The following is a 5,115-nucleotide window of genomic DNA, read 5'->3' as shown; positions in this document are numbered from 1 at the left end:
TTTCCTCAGACCTATTGGAGAAGTTAAAAAAATGTAAATTGAAAAAGATAGATGCCTCACAAATACTCAACAGGTTGATACTGACCTTAGATTGCTTGGAAGGAGGGTGTGTATACCTTACCTCCTTTTGGAGGTGAAGAAGAAGTGAATGAAATTCATACCTACTCAGCTAAGAGTAAGGACCAAGTACTTCCATCTCAGGACGGTGAGAGGTTTCTGAACAGCCCCTTGTGTTCTGACTGGGGTTAGGAGGCTGGTCAAGCACAAAGATGAAAATAATGATTGACACTAGGATGGAGAAGCCATAAGGAATATAACAGACAAACCTCACTCTAGAAGATAGATGGTATTTCCCCACAGAGATAGAGCATCATAACTGGAGGAATCGAGAGCAAACAAAGAAGATAATTATGGAGACAGAGAGAAGCAGCAAACTTCCCAGATGATACAAAAGCCCAAGCCTCGATGGGAGTTAATGCAGGTCAGAGCAACATTAGCAAAGGCACTGTCAAGAAGGGCCAACGGACCATTCCAAGCAACCAGGCATAATGTGCCTTTGGGATGTGGAGTCCTAAGGACTCAGGCAGGAGAAAACTTCCAGACATGGATTAAATTGAATCCTAAATGATCCCTTGTGTTGGGAATATGCATTTTCAAGAGATTTGCTTGGGGAGTCCCCAGCTCTTCTGTGAGTGTGTAAATATGTGGGATCTGGTTGTTTTTGCTGTTTAGTAGTTTTCAGTCTCTTTGTGACCCTTTTGGGAGTTTTCTTGGCAAAGATACTGAAGTGATTTGCCATTTCCTACCATGAAGAGCTGAGAATGAGTCTATTGATTGACTTTTCCCTATTACTTGCTATTCTGTTCCAATGAAATATTTTTTATCTTCTGACAAACCTCATAAGTTTTCCAAAGAAAGGCAAGTTATTTTATCAGTAGGTCTCTCTCTCTCCCTCTCCCTCTCCCTCTCCATCTCTCTCTTCCTCTCTCATTACCATTTTCCTTACAGTTGGCTTTAAAACAAATTAAACAAAGCTAGAAGCAACTACCATACCAACCCACTGATAAATGCTCATAAGTATTTACAAGCTAGAATTGCATAAAAATAATGACTACAGATTCCAGACAACATGATTAAGGAATGCATTGATGATGGTTGGCAGACTTTTAAAGATTGCCAGTGATAGATTTCACTTATAATGGGCTTTTTTTCATGAAATAAGAATGGGAGGGTTTAAACAAATGGAAAATAATTTTGTTGTTCTAACAGGAAACACAAGTATACATAACAAAATTATAACAGCTAATCTTATGAATAAATTCAAGTTGCAGGCTCTATATTCTTTGGCATCAGAGGCATGGCTTCAGAGCTAGAAGAGACCTTAGAGTTTGTTCTTTATAGCAGCATTTCATTTTATAGAAGAGGCCCAGAGAAGCTGTAAGAAGTTGCCAAATGTCACACAGGTAATAAGTAACAGAACCAAAATTTGAACCCAGAACTCCATCCTATGAGAACCTCCCAACGAAAAAACGTCCAAATCTCCATGCTGTGGCTTGTTTATTGCCACATGGTTTTAGTCTTTGACTGACTAATGTCATCTTCCCCATAAACTCTTCACACATCTTCAAAAGCATTACAAAATACTTATGTATTCCAGAAAGAACAGACTGCCTACACATTTCACAGACATATTGCAAGTTCTGGGAACCATTTTCTCCACTCTCTTCCAGCTGTTCTCAGCATCTCCCTAATATATCCTTGCAGAGTAGTTAGAATTTTTTTTTTTTTTGTGACATCAAACCCAGGTTTTCCTGTTTCCATGCATGAGGAATATTAACCTTCAGGTTTGCAAAACATTTTAATTGCAAACTCTTCTCCAAATTACCATCATAGGTTTTGTCAATAGTAATTCTCACCTAAAATATCAATTTTGATAACTCTACATTGTATTTTGAGTTGTCTTGACTCCTGAAAAAGAGCTTAAACTTTCAATTTATGGGAGCCAGTTAATTTTCAGCAAAACCGCTGTCCAAAAGGCTGTGTGCATTTAGTGAGCTGGTCTGATTTTGTCAGTCTAATTAGTAGCACAGATGTTTCAGCTGAAGTTTGGCAAGTTACGTGAATACAAATTGAAATGACAGACCTGGGTTTCAGCTTTCTGAACGAGTTCCTCTGAATCTGTTCCGATGACTTTAGCAACATTTAAAATATTTCTAGACCAGATATAGCTGTGGGCCCCAGAGTCATGGAAGCCATATCTCCAAAAGCTATGAATTCACTGGAAATGGAATGGAATAGGATTTCTGTCTGCACTGGACCTTGCTTTGATGCTTTGTTGGATCTTTGATCTTCTCTATGTGGGTATTCTTTCCAATGATACGAAACACAGCTCATCCTTATCTGCCCATTCTACTTAACTCTCCCTTATGTCTTCTCTTATAGTCACTGCAACAGTTCCACCTAATGTGCTGAATGCCTTCCTCTAGTTCTGAAATCTGTAAAAGTTTTTTTTTAATATTTTGATAACTATTTCAGTGTGATTGATTTCTTTTGTAATCCTATGTACTTTTTGCGTGTAAAAACTTTATGCTGAGAAGTGGTTCATGGACCTGTAATGTAAATGTAAAGCTAATGGTGGGTAGGGGGAAGAGTTGAAGGTCTTCTCTACCCATTAACAAGCCTCAATACCTTTTGTTAATTTCTACTGAGGCACTGGGCCAGAGGCTATTGCCCTCTGGCTCTGAAAAGTGTATAAATACTCTGAGGTGAGGTTTTACTTTGAGGCTTACTCCCTGGAAGTGTTTGTTTGGTAAGATGAGACTCTGGGTAGTTGCTAAAAAAAACTCCCTGACTTTGAAAATCCAAATGTTGGTGCTTCTCTCCCTGGTAACTATGCATGTATGTAATAGACAATTGGATCTGTTTGTTAATCTGTGACATATGTATTACTTATGTTCAGACAATTGGAAGCGCTGTCTGTTGGTCTTCATTTTTCTGCTTGTATTTTCTTAGTTGGTATATATATTTGATTAAAGTGATTATTGAGCTCTCAAAAGTTGCTTTGCTTTCAGAAAAGCAGATCTAAGAACCTGCACAGCAGGCCCTCCTGTGTATGCCAGGTCCTTGCTGTTACAGGACCCTAGCAGATTGCCAAAGGGTTGGACCCCTTAAAACACAGAAAAGATGAAGAACTCATCTCTAACTCCCTTGATCTTCTATAGATAGCAGCAGAATGTGGTTTATCTCTTGAATTCACTATGAGAATCGTAATACTTTAGAGTTGAAAGGGCTGTCTAGTCCAACTTATACTTAGACAAATCCTCACTATAATATACTCTAATACGGCCATTATCTGGATGAATAAGGACCACAGAAGTGGTCCGTAAAGGAATGAGAAAACGTTCTGAATTTACCTATTGAAGAATCGTAGACTATTTGGATTAGAATGGACTTGAGTTAGCTAGTTCAGTTCTCTTGCTGTTCATGAAAGTCCTTTGTGATATTTCAGATGAGTGGTCATCTTATTTTAACATTTCCAGGGACAGGCAACTCACTCCTTCACAAGATGGCTTGTTATCTTTTGGAAGGTATTTAATGGGAAAAAACTATACAACTGCTGATTGTACGAGACATATAACATTGATCGTATTAAAATTAAAGCTCATTGTCTCTCCTCTCGCAGCCTTCTCCAACCCTATTGCCAATAGGAGCTCCACTGACCATGTAAACCCTCAGGTTTTCAGTGTTGAATTCTGCTTGTCTTTGCCTTGTTCCTTCCTCTCCACCACCCCTGCTTCTGTCCAAACTACTTTTAGTTTTTCTTTCCCCTCCTTCTCTCTCTCAAAATATATGTTATATAATCTATATGTTCATTTAACATATGTGTTGTATATGTATATTTTATATGAACAGTTATAACAATATATACGTATTGTTTCTATATAGATATATGGGGTATATGGGTATTCAAGGAAGGCTTGCACCTCTGGTGTGAGGGCTTGTTGAGCCCTTTTCAGGGCTACTCGTACTTTTGGTGTCCACCTTCATCCAACTCTTATGTAGAGCATCTGCAGTGGCCACACTCTGGTAAACTGCCTCAGCAAATGGACTAAACCAGGTTGAGGGCAACTGACAGGTCAAAAGCGCATCACTGAGTTGTGAGGGAGTGTCTACCCCAAGCATGTGAAGACTTCCCCTGTCAGACTGGACAGATGAGAATATTTTGTTCCAATAGTCATGAAGGTGGCTGAAGCAGGTGCTGTGGAACACTTAGAGCTTGGTCAAGCATCTGAAATGCCAACGTCATCTGCCTCATCCTGGGTCATCACCAGTCAACCTGACTTGTGTTGTTACTGAACTCTGGTGCCTCCAGAAAAGAGAGTGAGGCTGATGACTTTGTGCATCTCTGCTTCACTGAAATCCAATTCACTCATGATTCAAGACATCACCATGTGATGTCATTGGTCCTCTTTGAAAAAGAAGGATAAGCAACAATAATGTACATATGTAATATATGTTTGTGTATGCATACACACACACATTATCAGAAAAGTCAGGCTACCCAAGGTGTTTAGAATGACATAGACCAAGAAAAGAGCATTTTAAATGGATGGAGGAGATATAAAGTCCTGCACAGAGGTCCAGCTTCAGTGCTTTATTGTGACATGGAGGTGATGATGAATTCTGAAAGCCTAGAATAATCCCTTTTTGATTATCACCAATTTATTCAAAATCAATGTGTTATGTACTAGGAAGAAAATAAAATTTAGATAAGACACTGGGAAGCACCCTGCCCTCAAGGAAATTAACACTCATCTCAAAACTCATCACAAGATCAACCTTCCTCTGATGATTAGTATGAAATAAGCATAAAACCAGGAGCCATGTTCTGGTCAAAAATGGTTGCTAGTGCCGTAAATGTTACTGTGCAAAGTCTAAATGAAAAAACTCTCTCTCTCTCTCTCTCCTCTGTCATTATCTCTTTACACACACACACACACACACACACACACACACACACACACACACACACATAGTAAGGGGTACCCACTCACAGATCACAATGTGCCTGATGCCTTGAACCCTGGAAGATATCAAACAAGATTTTCAGTGAAT

Source organism: Notamacropus eugenii, chromosome 3 (genome assembly GCF_028372415.1).
Source record: "Notamacropus eugenii isolate mMacEug1 chromosome 3, mMacEug1.pri_v2, whole genome shotgun sequence".
In the NCBI taxonomy this organism is placed as follows: Eukaryota; Metazoa; Chordata; class Mammalia; order Diprotodontia; family Macropodidae; genus Notamacropus; species Notamacropus eugenii.
This window is presented reverse-complemented; position numbering follows the sequence as displayed.